The sequence below is a fragment of the Somniosus microcephalus genome, chromosome 3, assembly GCF_052327205.1.
Source record: "Somniosus microcephalus isolate GS21.2 chromosome 3, FLI_Smic_1.0, whole genome shotgun sequence".
Lineage (NCBI taxonomy): Eukaryota > Metazoa > Chordata > Chondrichthyes > Squaliformes > Somniosidae > Somniosus > Somniosus microcephalus.
In genome coordinates, this window is record NC_140989.1 from 338,622,389 (window position 1) to 338,639,658 (window position 17,270).

Sequence of the window (17,270 nt, forward strand, 5' to 3'; positions counted from 1 at the left end):
GTGCATGACTTGAAAACCACTACTGGCCCAGAGCTCATGTTGTGAATTATAGTGCTTGAGGACTGAGAGTGTTCATTTGTAGCAACCGGGGCAGAGTGGCAGACATTGGCAAAGTGATTTTGTTTTCCACAGTTGCGACAGGCTTGGCCACGTGCGGGGCAATTCTGCGCTCTGGTAGCATGTGAACGAGATCCGCAGTTTCCACACTGTTGCCGCGATAGCGCGCGTTGCTGCCGTCGCGCGAGCATGACCGTGTCAGAGCTGTCGGGGCCGAGGGCGCTGTCACTGGGTGTGTGTGCTAGTTTCGCTGCACATTCGGCTGCAGACTCCACTTGAAAGGCAATGTTGACTGCCTGTGACAACGACAGATCGTCGGACTCGAGTAACAGTCTTTCACGCACTCTCACGTTGTTGGTGTGCTCTATTAGTTGATCACGCACCATCTCGTCTTGTAGTGCACCGAACTTGCACGAGCTAGCTAACCCCCTCAAATTAGCCACGTATTGATGCACCGACTCGCCGGGGAGTTGGTGACGCTGTCTAAAAATGAATCGCCGCAGGAGGGCACTTTGTGGGGCAGAGAAGTGTGTGCTTAACAGAGCCACAGCCTCATCATATATTTGAATTGAGTCTGCTGTGCATAATGTCCCAAGAACACGCTGGCCCTCTGCTCCCAAGCAATGGGATAACAGTGCCTTTTTCCGTGATGTACTCACATTTTCTAGTCCAAGAGCAATGAGGTAGGTTTCAAAGGACTGTAACCAGCGAACCCATGGGATCGGCAGCTCACCAGGTAGTGCAAGGAAGGGAGGAGGTGGTGGAAGAGAGATTTCAGCCATCCTCGTCGCCAAATGTTGCATTTGCAAAGATAATCCAGAGGCCGTAAGCAGAGCTCAGTTCATGTTGCTTTTAATGGCTGATCCAAACACACTCTACAGGCAAAAGCAATCGAATACCTATATCCAATGTCAGACACAATACAACGATAATAGCATTATCAAACTCCATGTGCTCAGGCCAAGGCAATCGAGTACCTATCACCAATGTCAGACATAACATGCGCGTCGCGTCCCCGAGCAACATATGGTTATATTCTGGCCTTGCCTTTCTTGGGTGATTATGGTACTCCGGTTGGAGCACTGGCCTCCTGATTGTATCCAGAACCCGCATAGTAATCCATATACCCCTTCCGGAAGTCAGGGTTGTGGGTACACCAGCGGGCATCGTTTAAAAGGCCGGATAGTCATTTGGCAATGACACCCCTGATTGTTAGCCCAGCGGCGCCCTACATCCTGATATGTCAATTGTTTGCATACTTTGTTGTTTTCCCGTGTCCCACATGTAAGTGTTGCTCGATCTGTGTTATGCTCCCATAATGACTGTTCGGAGGAGTTATCTACACACTTAGGGTGAGTGACTATACATACACACCCTGTGGTACTACTACCGTTAACCGAATGTGCGGGGAACTCGCATCTCCTGGTTTTCGCTGGATTCTTTGCTATGGCTCCAGCACACAAACCTCCCAGGAGGAGAAGTGCCCGTATCCCGCCCATTTTGTTGTTTACAATGTAGATTGCCACAAGGTGTCCCCGTTTCCTGGGTTACTCCAGTAGGCGAAGCACCTATAGGCGGAAACAAAGGGACGGTCCTTAGTGGCGGCAGCATGTGGCTTCATTTGGGACCAGTGTTTCCATCGCGGTCCCTGCTTAGTGTCCACACATGCACAGGTATCACTTGGCATTTCCACTTGATGTGGCCCTGTCCACCGGGGCGCCAACCCGGGTTTGGCTGGTATTATTTTAACCATAACCCTATCCCCTATCTCTGGTAACTTAATCTGGGCTTGTCGGGTTTCTCCCTCGAGATCTTTAATGATCTGTCGATCTCGTACTTCGCCCTTTAAATCGTGCAGGTGTTCACATAACTGTTTAACATAGTTTCGGACTTTCTCCCTGACAGGTCCTACATCCGTCCCTCCTGTAATTACATCAGCTGGGAGCTGCATAGCTCTCCCAGTCATGAGCTCGTATGGGGCTAACCCCATTGTACGGTTCGGGGTAGCTCTTAGCTTCATCATTAAGATAAAGGGAAGCACGGCTGCCCATTCTTTCCCTGTTTCTTGGATTGCTTTAATCAGAGCATGCTTTAATGTACGGTTCATGCGTTCCACCATGCCCGAACTTTGCGGACGATAGGGTATGTGGAACTTTTGTTTAATTCCCATTAGTTTACACATATCCTTCATTATTTTGCCCGTGAAGTGCGTTTACGGAGTTGGACACACCGCAGGTAGACGTTGGACAGGAAGAAAGGGAACGGGTGACCAACAGGCAGAGTACTAGGCGCAGGCAGGTAGTGCAGGGGTCCCCTGTGGCCATCCCCCTCTCCAACAGATACACCACTTTGAGTAATGTTGGGGGGGGTGGCTTATCAGAGGAAGGCAGCAGCAGCCAACTTCCTGGCACCAGGGGTGGCTCTGCTGCACAGAATGGGAGGAAAAAGAGGGGTAGAGCTATAGTAATAGGGGATTCAATTGTAAGGGGAATAGATAGGCGTTTCTGCGGCCGCAAATGAGACTCCAGGATGGTATGTTGCCTCCCTGGTGCAAGGGTCAAGGATGTCTCCGAGCGGCTGCAGAACATCTTGGAAGGGGAGGGTGAACAGCCAGTTGTCGTGGTGCATATAGGCACCAACGATATAGGTAAAAAGCGGGATGAGGTCCTAAAAGCAGAATATAGGGAGTTGGGAGATAAATTAAAAAACAGGACCTCAAAGGTAGTAATCTCAGGATTGCTACCAGTGCCACGTGCTAGTCAGAGTAGAAATAGAAGGATACTTCAGATGAATACGTGGCTAGAAGAATGGTGCCGGGGGAGGGATTCAAGTTCCTGGGACATTGGAACCAGTTCTGGGGGAGGTGGGACCAGTTCAAACCGGACGGTTTGCACCTGGGCAGGGCTGGAACCAATATCCTAGGGGGAGTGTTTGCTAGTGCTGTGGGGGAGGGTTTAAACTAAAATGGCAGGGGGTTGAGAACCTGAGCAGGGAGACAGAGGAAAGGGAAACAAGGATAAAAGCAAAAGATAGGAAGGAGAAAAACAAAAGGGGCAGTCAGAGAAATCAACGGTTTAAATCAAACGTGGCCACAGTAAATAATAACTCTAATAGGTCTAAGAGCGTTAAAAAAACAAGCTTGAAGGCTTTGTGTCTTAATGCGAGGAGCATTTGTAATAAGGTGGATGAATTGGCTGCGCAAATAGAGGTAAACGAATATGATTTGGTTGGGATTACAGAAACGTGGCTCAAGGATGGCCAAGACTGGGAACTCAACATTCAGGGGTATTCGATATTCAGGAAAGATAGGCAAAAAGGAAAGGGAGGTGGGGTAGCATTACTGGTTAAAGAAGGGATTAACACAATTGTAATGAAGGATATTAGCTCTGATGATGTGGAATCTGTATGGGTAGAATTGAGGAATACTAAGGGGAAGAAAACGTTAGTGGGAGTGGTATATAGACCTCCAAACAGTAAGGCGGCGGTTGGGGATGGCATTAAAAGGGAAATTAAAGAAGCGTGCAATAAGGGCACAGCAGTCATCATGGGTGACTTTAATCTACTTATAGATTGGGCCAACCAAATTAGTAACAATACTGTGGAGGAGGAATTCCTGGAGTGTTTACGGGATGGTTTCCTGGACCAATATGTCGAGGAACCAACCAGAGATCAGGCCATCTTAGAGTCATAGAGTCATAGAGTCATAGAGTTTTACAGCACAGAAAGAGGCCCTTCGGCCCATCGTGTCCACGCCGCCCATCCATCCCTGTCCAGTCTAATCCCATTTTCCAGCATTTGGTCCATAGCCTTGTATGCAATGGCATTTCAAGTGCTCATCCAAATGCTTCTTGAATGTTGTGAGGGTTCCTGCCTCTACCACCCTTTCAGGCATTGAGTTCCACATTCCAACCACCCTCTGGGTGAAAAAGTTCCTCCTCAAATCCCCTCTAAATCTCCTGCCCCTTACCCTGAATCTATGCCCCCTTGTTATTGACCCCCCTACTAAGGGGAAAAGTTCCTCTTTATCTACCCTATCTATGCCCCTCATCATTTTGTACACCTCAATCAGGTCCCCCCTCAGCCTTCTTTGCTCCAAGGAAAACAACCCCAGCCTGTCCAGCCTCTCTTCATAGCTGAGGCGCTCCATCCCAGGTAACATCCTGGTGAATCTTCTCTGCACCCTCTCCAAAGCAATCACATCCTTCCTATAGTGAGGCGACCAGAACTGCACACAGTACTCCAGCTGTGGCCTCACCAGCGTTTTGTACAGCTCCATCATGTTAAGTCTGTGAATTATTTAGTTAATTAAGACACAGACTAATTAATAACAATCAAAAACAGGTCTTTACTGGTTGGAGGTAGGGACTATTCTGAATACAAGATTACTGCACAGTGCTTATATACCGGTGTGTTCACCCCCGGTATTACGTCTACAGCAGCCTGAGAAAGTAGTACATCTCTTAAGGTGGAACAGGCTTAAGCTCTCTTAAGGTGGAACAGGTTACATACACAACACTCCTCCCTTCTTAGCTTTATAGTCATCCCCCCATTTAACAGAACGTAATAACATATATACATATATAACTTCATGTTTAACGTAACATATCACAGATTCAGTCTCTGCGGAAAACAGTTCACAGATTCAATCTCTGTGGTGTAGTCGGTTCACGTTACTCATTCAATAGTCCTTTCATGGATTTAACAGCTTGAACTTCCGAACTGATTTGGCTCCGTTCAGAGGGACCACGTGTGTGATCTGGTAGAGGTGATAATGGTTCAGATGGGTCATCTTCTGTTTTTACTTTTCCTTTTCTGCTTCTTGGAGACTCTCTGGGCTCCATTGTCAGCTGCCACAGCTGCCAGCTGCATGCGCAGTTCCTCCTTCTCTTCCTCCTGTTTCCGTCGTAGAGCCAGCTTCTCCCGATGTTCCGTAGACTTTTGGTGCTCCTCCATGATTTCTGCACTTTGGGAGTCGAAGTTACAAGCTGGGCAGGACAGGACATCGTAATATTCGGTGTCGTCCACCAGGTCATGGTAATATTCGGTGTCGTCCTGAGCTAGACCAGTGAGAGGGTCGTCTATTTCCTCCATACCCAGCTGGACGTTAGCCAGCTCTTGTTCCAAATCCAGACATCTTTCCTGAAGAGACTTCTTCATGTGTACCTCTGCATCCAGCTTTTTCTGGGCTTTCAGCAAGTCGTTTACCAGTGACCTCATTTGTGATTTTAATACTTCAACTTCCTTTGGAGATTGATTGATCGGACTATGCAATCCCTCTACCGGAGCAGCTGTTTCAGCGGTCTGTTGTTCTACATTGACGTGAGTCAGCGTACTTTTGGCATCCAATGGCTGCTCTGTTGCAGTCGTTTCAGTCTGTGTCGTCACATCAGCCATCTCAATGACTTTTGAGAGCTCCGAACCCTTTTCCTTTGAAGATCGCAGCTCGTGTTCAAGTTTTTCCCATTTCAGAGTCTTGTCCCTCAGCATATGAAGGAGTTGGCTGACCGTTAACTCTTCTGACACCAGATTATGGCACGCACCTTCAGAACCTGAATCAGCTTTGATTCGTTCGGCCTCCTCGCGCAGATGGTTGGTGTGCTCCTGCTCCATTTTCTCCATCAGTTGCTTCTGTTGCCTTTCCAGATTCTCCCACTCTGTAACAAAGAACTTTTTTATTTCATTCATCTCTTGCTCAAAACGGCGAATCATTTGTTCTAATTGCTGTTGTAGTTTGAAATGGAGTTGAGTTCGAGCCCAGTGTCCCTCAAAAATGTGCATATCAGTAGACTTGACAGACTCAGAATTCTCTGTTAAACTATGTTGTTGTTGCTCAGTGGAATTCTGTGCTGAAACTTTGTCTTTTGCACATGGGTTGGTCTTACCATCATCAGTTCTAGAGTCTGGGCTGATTATCTGCACTGAGTTCTCACTCTTTATGGCTTTTAGCGAATGCCAGTCCATATTTATGTTTCTAAACCACTCCCGGCCTAGTAGTGGTGGACCTCCCTCCGGTAGCACATATAAGTCCATTATTTGACTTCCTTCGCCCTTGTTGGCCACTGCAACCTTTATTGTCCCGATGGAGTACACTCTCTGCCCCGTGTAGGTTGTCAATATAATCTCCGTATCCTGTAGGGGAATATGTTGGAATAACCTTCTGTAATCTTTCTTATTCATGACCGACAATGCCGATCCAGTGTCCAATTCCATTTTTACTTGGACTCCTTCTATCTGAAGAGTAACCCAAATTGTCTGGAGGTCTGCACCCTTACCAACGTTGAGTACCCTTAAGCTAGCCAGTTGAATACTGCTTAAGCCAGCCAGTTCATTACTGCTAGCGTCTGAATCGGACTCCTGTTCGGCCACCTTGTGTACTTTTGCATATTTTCCTTGCGGTGACTTCTTGTTGCTGGTCTTCTTCCCTGACCTGCATACTCTAGCTATGTGTCCAAGCCTACCACAAGTTCTACATTCTTGGTTTTTAAACCAACACTGGTTCTGATCATGCGTTGTCTTTCCACAACGATAACATTTGCCAGAACTCACACCCAATTTGTGTGCACTGAGCTCCGGTGACCGTAGCTGCATTACTGCCGTGCCTCTCGCTGCGGCTTCGTGTGCTGCTGCCATAGTGGCCGCCTTCTCAAGCGTCAGCTCATTCTCCTCGAGCAGTCGCTTTTGTGTATCCTGTTTAAATAAACCACACACAAATTTGTCTCGTAGTGCATCTGTCAGTCCCGTTCCAAACTGGCAATATTTCGCTAATTTACGCAATTCCAGCAAATATTCAGCATTGCTTTCATGCTGTAGCTGCCTTCTGTCGTAAAATTTAAATCGTTCCGCTAGCATCAGCGGCGTGGGGTTTAGATGATCTTTCAGGACAGTAACAATCTCATCGAACGTCTTATCCGTCGGTTCATCTGGTGATAACAGGTGTCTCAATTGCCCGTATGGCTTCGCACCCATTAAATTTAATAATGTTAGAGCTTTATCTTGGTCACGAATTTTATTGGCCTTACAATAATTTTTTACTCTTTCAACATATATGGCCCAATCTTCGATGTCACTATCAAAGGTGCTAATATTCCCGTGTTTAGGCATTGTAGTACTTTATCAGATTTGTAATTCCTCAGATGTTTTTTTTTACAATCAAAGATGGCGGCTTCCCGCTCTTGCTGTCGTCCTCCGCCCCCAAAATGGCGGTTTTCCCGCGCTTGGCGGTCTTCACCCGTCCCCCGACGCTGTCAGCCCGAGTGCGGCCCTTATCTGAAGATGCGATCGCTCTCGCGGCTCCCGGCCCTTATCTGAAGATGCGATCGCACTCGCGGCTCCCGGCCCTTATCTGGAGATGCGATCGCTCTCGCGGCTCTCGGCCCTTATCAGGAGATGCGATCGCTCTGTTGAAGCGCCTCCCACTCGAAGCGGCTCTCGCGCCCTATTCCTCCGGCTCCCCCAGCCCCGTTCGTGCGGCCAACGTGGTCGACTGCCTGTCGCGTCGCTGCCCGGCTCAGACAACGGCTTACCCACCACCAAGCTGGAGAAGAAGCTGACGGTCGCCGATGGAGGCTCCGAGGTCAGGATGTCTTCCAGTGGGGTGGAGAGGGTGGAAACCTCTCTGCAACGTCCTGGCTGTGGACGAAGCTGCCGTGGAGTGACTGCCGCAGGGTCCGAATCAGACTCGTCGCCAGTGATAAGTCTGTGAATTATTTAGTTAATTAAGACACAGACTAATTAATAACAATCAAAAACAGGTCTTTACTGGTTGGAGGTAGGGACTATTCTGAATACAAGATTACTGCACAGTGCTTATATACCGGTGTGTTCACCCCCGGTATTACGTCTACAGCAGCCTGAGAAAGTAGTACATCTCTTAAGGTGGAACAGGCTTAAGCTCTCTTAAGGTGGAACAGGTTACATACACAACACATCATAACCTCCCTGCTCTTATATTCCATGCCTCGGCTAATGAAGGCAAGTATCCCATATGCCTTTTTAACCACCTTATCTACCTGTTCCGCTGCCTTCAGGGATCTATGTACATGTACACCAAGGTCCCTCTGACCTTCTGTACTTCCTAGGGTCCTACCACTCATTGTGTATTCCCTTACCTTATTTGTCCGTCCAAAATGCATCACCTCGCACTTTTCAGGGTTAAATTCCATTTGCCACTTTTCCGCCCATCTGACCAACCCGTTTATATCGTCCTGTAGCCTGAGGCTTTCCTCCTCGCAATTTACCACCCCACCAATTTTTGTGTCATCTGCGAACTTACTGATCATACCTTTTACATTCTCATCCAAGTCATTTATGTAGATCACAAACAACAAGGGACCCAGCACAGATCCCTGAGGTACCCCACTGGACACAGGCTTCCAGTCACAAAAGCAACCTTCGACCATCACCCTCTGCCTCCTGCCACTCAGCCAGTTTAGGATCCAACGCGCCAAGGCACCCTGGATCCCATGGGCTCTTACCTTCTTGACCAGTCTCCTATGCGGGACTTTGTCAAAAGCTTTACTGAAGTCCATATAAACCACATCCACAGCATTTCCCTCATCCACCCCCCTAGTCACCCCCTCGAAAAATTAAATCAGATTTGTCAGACATGATTTACCCTTGACAAAGCCATGCTGACTATCCCCGATTAATCCTTGCCTCTCCAAGTGGAGACTAATTTTGTCCCTCAGAATTTTTTCCAATAATTTCCCTACCACAGATGTTAGGCTCACTGGCCTGTAATTCCCTGGTTTATCCCTGCTACCCTTCTTGAATAATGCTACTACGTTAGCTGTTCTCCAGTCCTCTGGTACATCCCCTGTGGCCAGAGAGGTTCCGAAAATTTGTGTCAGAGCCCCTGCAATCTCCTCCTTTGCCTTCCACAGCAGCCTGGGATACATCTCGTCCGGGCCTGGGGATTTATCCACTTTTTGGCCTGCTAAAACTGCTAGCACCTCCTCCCTCTCGATGCTTATGGCCCAGAAATTCCAGAATGGGGCTTGCAGCGCGTGCAAGCCCCGTATTTACACTTACCCCGCGCTACTGACGATCAGCTCCAGGGACGCCTGGACTTGATGAATGAAAAAGAAGAATCCCGGGCAGCGTATGACGTCACGCCGCCCAGGAGTGCAGCCAGCGCGAAGCCAGGAGCGTGCAGTGTAAGTGAGACACGCCCCTTGAGGTCTCAGTTTCACTGGACACGCCCCCAATATTTCTGTCAAGCTGCTAAGGATTTTTACATGCAAAGCAGCAGTTTAAATAGGTTTTTGGAAGTTTTTTGAAGATTTTGGTAACTTTTATAAACTTTTTAAAATGTTTACATTATTTTGAGTAATCTGAAGTAGTTTTAAAGAGAATTAAAGCAATTTAAAGACTTTTAAAAGCCCTAAAAGAATTTTTTTAATTCCATTTATTTATTTAGCAATGTCGTCGTCATACGTGTCTTCACACTGTTCCCTTTGGGGAACTGTATGAAGTGGTGGAAGGATTTATGGCCGTGATTAACGCTCATTCCGTGACCGTAACCATCTTTGAACCAGCCATTAGGGTGGTTAGTCCTATGGCGGGAGGGTTTTACGGGCTCCCACAAGCTATACAAGGAGGGGGGGCCACCCACACCCACGGACGCAAATATCCCACTGGATGTCAACCCAGAATTTAGAGCCGGAGCTCCGACTGCACTTGCCGGGACTGTCTGGAGCGGGGTTCGAAACCCTACCCTGATCTGGCCCAGCAGCGGGGATCCTACCGCTATGACAAAGGCCCAATCCGATTAGCAACGTGAAATGGCAGCATAGGGCTCCAGTCACGGGGAGGGAAAAGGCGCAGGAAACGTATGGGTGTCACCTTTTGTGCGGAGTGGGCCTTTTGCGTAGCAGTAAGCATCCCCGCCGCTGGGCCAGAATGAGTAGGGTTTTGAACCCCACTCCAGACAGTCCCGGCAAGTGGAGTCGGAGTTCCAACTTTAAATTCTGGGTGGACATCCAGCGGGATACTTGCGTCCGTGGGTGTTGGTGGCACCCCCCCCCCTCAGATGGGTTGTGGGAGCCCGTAAAACCCTCCCGCCATAGGACTAACCACCCTAATGGTTGGTTCAAAGATGGTTACGGTCACGGAATGAGCGTTAATCACGGCCATAAATCCTCCCACCACTTCATACAGTTCCCCAAAGGGAACAGTGTGAGGATACGTACGATGATGACCTCTTGCGCAATGCACCTCCTTGGACCCTCAGTCGCAGATGCGAGGGGGCAAGTCGTGCAATTGTTAAATTTTTCATTTTATTGACATGTAAAATGTTGGCCCAGTAATTCCCATCCAACTGCGCGAGTACGGTCGGGGTACTTACGCATCTGGCCGGATGAAATGCCGGTTTTCAGCATGCACAGTGCTTTTGGGGAAAACGGCATTTCCTGTCCTCTGAACAAAGGGGTTCAGAGGCAGAACGCGTGCGACTGCACAGGCAGCGCGTGCGCAGTATAATTCGCCGCTTTCATTACTGCTTTCAGTGAGGTCAAGTCCTTACAACTTACACATGAAAAACGCATGGGTACAGTTGCTCCAGAGGCTGCGGAGGAAGATATTTCTTATCGTGGAGCTTCTGAAAATATGTATGTCTGTATATATTCCTTTGCGTGTTATGTATATATTCCTTTACTTATGTGTATGAATGTATTATTTAGTTATGACTTTCGGAGAAAGTAACTTATTTGAAAATCATAATTAAAAACATACATTCATACACATTAGTAAAGGAATATAAAACATACATACATATACGTAAAGGAATATATGTGGACATACATACATAACTCATTCTCACATTCCATTCACACAGCCACAATTGCTCCTTCTACCTACCGTTCTGAAAACCCTTTTTAAAAAAAAAAAATTTAACTTTAAAACTTACTTAAAATTTCTTAAAATAACTTCCCTCCCTTTCCCAAACAAAAATATTGCATTTCAGAAGCTCCACGATAAAATGTTTCTTCCTCCGCAGCCAATGAACCACCTTACACTTGCTTTTTTCAAGTGTAACTTCTGAGGACTTACCCTCACGGATTTCATGAATGAAATCTACGAAGTTCACTGCGCAAGCGCTGCCTGTGCAGTCGCGCGCGCTCGAGGTCTGGAAATGCCGGCGTTCCCCACATGCGCTGTTCATGCTGAACGCCGGCATTTCCAACGGCCAGATGCGTGAGTACCCCGAGCGCACTCACGCCTTTGGCAGCGAATTTCTGGCCCAATATGTTCAAGTATGTCACAGTCCCCTTGCCCGATTTCTATGTCTGCATCGTCTTTCTCCATAGTGAACACAGATGCAAAAAATTCATTTAAAACCCCGCCTACATCATCTGGCTCTACACATAGATTGCCACTTTGGTCCCTAATGGGCCCTACCCTTTCCCTGGTTATCCTCTTGCCCTTAATATACTTATAAAACATCTTAGGATTTTCCTTTATTTTGCTCGCCAGTGTTATTTCATGGCCCCTCCTCGCCCTCCTAATTTCTTTTTTAAGTATGCCCCTGCACTTTTTATACTCCTCTAGGGCTTCTTCCGTCTTTAGTCTTTTGTAACTGCCAAAAGCCCCCCTTTTTTTCCAAATGCATTTTTGTATATCCCTTGTCATCCAAGGTTCCCTTTGCTTGTTGGTCCCACCCTTGACCTTTACAGGAACATGTTGGCGTTGTACTCTCTCTATTTCCCTTCTGAAAGTCTCCCACTGTTTTGATGTGGATTTTCCTACAAGTAGCTGCTCCCAGTCCACTTTGGCCAGATCCTGCCTTATCATATTAAAATCGGCCCTCCCCCAATTTAGAACCCTTATTTCCGGGCCGTCTTTGTCTTTTTCCATGACCACCTTAAATCTCACCGAATTATGGTCACTGTCGCCAAAATGCTCTCCTACTGACACTTCCACCACTTGCCCGGCTACATTCCCCAGAATTAGGTCCAGTACCGCCCCCTCTCTTGTAGGACTTTCTACATGTTGGCTCAAAAAGCTCTCCTGGATGCACTTTAAGAATTCTGCACCCTCTAAGCCTTTCACACTCTGACTATCCCAATTTATATTGGGGAAGTTGAAATCCCCCACTATTATTACCCTATTATTTTCACACTTTTCTGAGATTTGCCTACATATCTGTTCCTCTATCTCCCCCTGACTGTTTGGGGGCCTATAGTACACTCCCAGCAAAGTGCTTGCCCCCTTTTTGTTTTTAAGTTCTACCCATAAGGCCTCATTAGAGGAACCCGCTAATATATCATCCCTCCTTACAGCAGTAATTGACTCCTTAATTAATATTGCAACACCCCCTCCCCTTTTACACCCCCCTCTGTCTCGCCTGAAGATTCTATACCCCGGAATATTGAGCTGCCAGTCCTGACCCTCCCTCAACCATGTCTCCGTGGTAGCAACAATATCGTACTCCCATGTGTTCAACAACAACTTCAGTTCATCCACCTTATTTGCAAGACTCCTTGCATTAAAATAAATGCCTTCCAGCCCTGCCATATTCTCTTTTGCCTTCACATATTTGCTCTGCCTTCCCAGCTGACTTGTTTTTCCCTCTGTATTTGGCTGTAAATCACCCCCTACTATAGCTCCACTCTGTACCCCATCCCCCTGCCAAGTTAATTTAAACCCCCCCCCAGCAATGCTAGCAAACCTCCCCGCAAGGATATTGGTTCCCCTCTGGTTCAGGTGTAAACCGTCCGACTTGTACAAGTCCCACCTTTCCCAGAAGCAGACCCAGTGATCCAGGAAACTAAAGCCCTCCCCCCTGCACCATCCCTTTAGCCACGCATTCATCTGTTCTATCTTCCTATTCCTATACTCACTAGCACGTGGCACCGGGAGTAATCCAGAGATTACAACCCTTGAGGTCCTGCTCTTTAATCCTTCACCTAGCTCCCTAAATTCTTGCTGCAGGACCTCATCCCTCTTTTTACCTACGTCGTTGGTACCAATGTGGACCACGACCACTGGCTGTTCACCCTCCCCCTCCAGAATGCCCTGCAGCCGCTCAGTGACATCCTTGACCCTGGCACCAGGGAGGCAACAAACCATCCTGGATTCACGTCTACGGCCACAGAAACGCCTATCTGTTCCCCTTACTATAGAATCCCCTACCACTATTGCTCTCCCACTCTTTTTCCCCCCTTCCTGGGCAGCAGGAGCACCCCCAGTGCCAGGAAGCTGGCTGCTGCTGCCTTCCCCTGGTGAGTCATCCCCCTCAACAGTATCCAAAGTGGTATACTTGTTTGAAAGGGGGATGTCCGCAGGGGTTCCCTGCACTACCTGCCTGCCTTTGTTGCTCCACCTGATGGTCACCCCCTGTGCTGCCCTACCCTGAGGCGTGAACAACTCGCTAAACGTGCTATCCACGAGCCTCTCAGCATCGCGCATGCTCCAAAATTCATCCACCCGCAGCTCGAGCGCCGCAATGCGGTCTACAAGTAGCTGCAGCTGGATGCATTTCCCGCACACATAGTCGTCAGGGACACTGGCAGCATCCCTGACTTCCCACATGGAGCAAGAGGAGCAGAACACGGGTCTGAACTCTCCTGCCATGACTTACTCCTTTAATTAATTAAAAAATTTATTCAATACCCCAGTTACAGGTATACTCTAGGGCGCTTTATTTACCAACTATCCCCACTGCACCACAGAAATTTAACACCACAGAATTCAAGCTTGTATTGAAAAGAGAGAAATACTCACCAACCAATCACTTACCTGCTCCCTGGTGATGTCACACTTGGATTACTTTTTACCTTTCTCCTGGAACCTGGATTGGTCGGTGCCTCTGACTGCTCCCTCACAGAAACACAGAAACCCCACAGTGCAGATAGAGGCCATTTCGGCCCATCGAGCCTGCACCGACACATATCCCACCCGATCCCCGTGACCCCTACACCAACACATATCCCACCCTATCCCTGTAACCCCTCTCAAGCCTTTAAGCTCTCCCGCCTCGGGCTGCTCCCGCGCAGGTCCACTGTTTCTCCGGTCTCGGGGCTGTGGGCCTCGGTGCCTCTGACTGCTCCCTTTCAAGCCTTTAAGCTCTCCCGCCTCGGGCTGCTCCCGCGCAGGTCCGCTGCTTCTCCGGTCTCGGGGCTGTGGGCCTCGGTGCCTCTGACTGCTCCCTCTCAAGCCTTTAAGCTCTCCCGCCTCGGGCTGCCCCCGCGCAGGTCCGCTGCTTCTCCGGTCTCGGGGCTGTGGGCCTCGGTGCCTCTGACTGCTCCGTTTCTTAGACCGGGTATTATGTAACGAGAAAGGATTAATTAGCAATCTTGTTGTACGAGGCCCCTTGGGTCGGAGCGAACATAATATGATCGAATTCTTCATTAAGATGGAGAATGAAGTAGTTGACTCAGAGACTAGGGTCCTCAATTTAAATAAAGGAAACTTCGATGGTCTGAGGAGCGAGTTGGGTAGGATTGATTGGGGAATGGCACTCAAAGGGTTGACGGTGGATAGGCAATGGCAAACATTCAAAGACCGAATGGATGAGCTACAGAATTTGTTCATCCCAGTTTGGCATAAAAATAAAACAAAAAAGATGACTCAACCGTGGCTAACAAGGGAAATTAGGGATAGCATAAGATCCAAGGAGAGGACATATAAATTGGCCAGAAAAAGCAATAATCCTGAGGATTGGGAGCAGTTTAGGATTCAACAAAGGAGGACAAAGGGATTAATTAAGAAAGGGAAAGTAGAATATGAGAGTAAGCTTTCAGGGAACATAAAAACTGACTGTAAAAGCTTTTATAGATATGTGAAGAGAAAAAGATTGGTGAAGTCAAGCGTAGGTCCCTTGCAGTCAGAACCAGAGGAATTTATAATGGGGAACAAAGAAATGGCAGACCAACTAAATACATATTTTGGTTCTGTCTTCACAAAGGAGGACACAAATAACCTCCCAGAGATGCCGGGGAACATAGGGTCTGATGAAAGGGTGGAACTGAAAGAAATCAGTATTTGTAGGGAAATGGTGTTAGGAAAATTGATGGGACTGAAGGCCGATAAATCCCCAGGGCCTGATAATCTACATCCCAGGGTACTTAAGGAAGTGGCCCTAGAAATAGTAGATGCATTGCTGGTCATCTTCCAGAACTCGATAGACTCTGGAACAGTACCCATGGATTGGAGGGTAGCTAATGTTACCCCACTATTCAAAAAAGGTGGTAGAGAAAAAGCGGGGAATTATAGACCGGTAAGCCTGACATCGGTAGTGGGGAAAATGCTAGAGTCTATTATAAAAGATGTAATAGCAGAGCACTTGGAAAGCAGTGACAGGATCGGACAAAGTCAACATGGATTTACAAAAGGTAAATCATGCTTGACTAATCTACTTGAATTTTTTGAGGATGTAACTGGTAAAATAGATAAGGGAGAACCAGTGGATGTGGTATATTTGGACTTTCAGAAGGCTTTCGATAAGGTCCCACATAAGAGATTAGCGTGCAAAATTAAGGCACATGGGATTGGGGGCAAGGTATTGACTTGGATAGAGAACTGGTTGGTGGACAGAAAGCAAAGAGTTGGAATAAACGGGTCGTTTTCCGAGTGGCAGGCAGTGACTAGTGGGGTACCGCAAGGATCGGTCCTAGGACCCCAGCTGTTCACAATATATATTAGTGATCTGCACGAGGGAATTGGAAGTAATATCTCCAAATTTGCAGACGACACAAAGCTGGGTGGGAGGGTATGCTGTGAGGAGGATGTCGTGAAACTCCAGTACGATTTGGACAGGTTGGGTGATTGGGCAGAAACATGGCAAATGCACTATAATGTGGATAAATGTGAGGTTATCCACTTTGGTGGCAAAAACAGGAAGGCAGATTATTATTTGAATGGCAATAGATTGGGAGAAGGGGAAGTGCATAGAGACCTGGGTGTTCTTGTGCACCAGTCGCTGAAGGTAAGCATGCAGGTGCAGCAGGCGGTTAAGAAGGCAAATGGTATGTTGGCCTTCGTAGCAAGAGGGTTCGAGTACAGGAACAAGGATGTCTTGCTACAGTTGTACAGGGCCTTGGTGAGACCGCACCTTGAGTATTGTGTGCAGTTTTGGCCGCCTTACCTGAGGAAGGACATTCTTGCCATGGAAGGAGTGCAGCGAAGATTCACCAGGCTGATACCTGGGATGGCAGGAATGACGTATGAGGAGAGATTGTGTCGATTAGGCTTATACTCACTGGAGTTTAGAAGATTGAGAGGGGATCTCATCGAAACCTATAAAATTCTGTCAGGCCTGGACAGACTAGATGCAGGAAGGATGTTTCTGATGGCCGGGGAGTCCAGAACCAGGGGTCATAGTTTAAGGATAAGGGGTAAGCCATTTAGGACTGAAATGAGGAGGAATTTCTTCACCCAGAGAGTGGTGAACCTGTGGAATTCTCTGCCACAGAGGGCGGTGGAGGCCAGTTCACTAAATATATTCAAGAAAGAGTTGGATATATTTCTTAAGGCAAAAGGGATCAAGGGATATGGGGAGAAGGCAGGGACAGGGTACTGAATTTGGATGATCAGCCATGATCTCATTGAATGGCGGAGCAGGCTCGAAGGGCCGAATGGCCTACTCCTGCTCCTGTCTTCTATGTTTCTATGTTTCTATGTTCCTTGGTCGGTATCTATTTGTAAGTGTACCCCCCATCTAGGTATGACCTCCATCGCCAGGATCTGCGCTACTGTCCCTGCGGAACAATCTCGGGTAGCAAAGGCTTCCACCCACCTAGTAAACTGATCAATGATTACAAGGCAATACTTCTTCCCTTGTGATTGAGTTAATGGTCCTGTAAAATCAATCTGCAGATTCTCCCATGGTCCCTTTGGCTGTGGTTGATGGTGCATTTTTATTTTAATGGTTCCTCCTGGGTTACACTGTGCACACACCATACAGTCGTGGCAATGTTTGTCAATGGCATTACCTTCAGTCCTTGCCATCACCAGCATTGTTCTATCATGTGCTGCATGGTTTTGGGGCTTGCATGATCAATGCCATGGTACAGTCGCAAAAGTATACATCTGGGGGTGATAACTTTCCCATGGTTCTGCCACAGTCCAGCTATATAACTTTCTTTACCCCCATTTGCTCTCCACCCTTGCTTTTCTTCCTCAGAGGTGTCTTGGTGCAGCTGATACAAATTAACCTCATCTATGGGGGTGCAGGTGGCCATTGGACATTTGTCACATTGACATATTTCTTTATA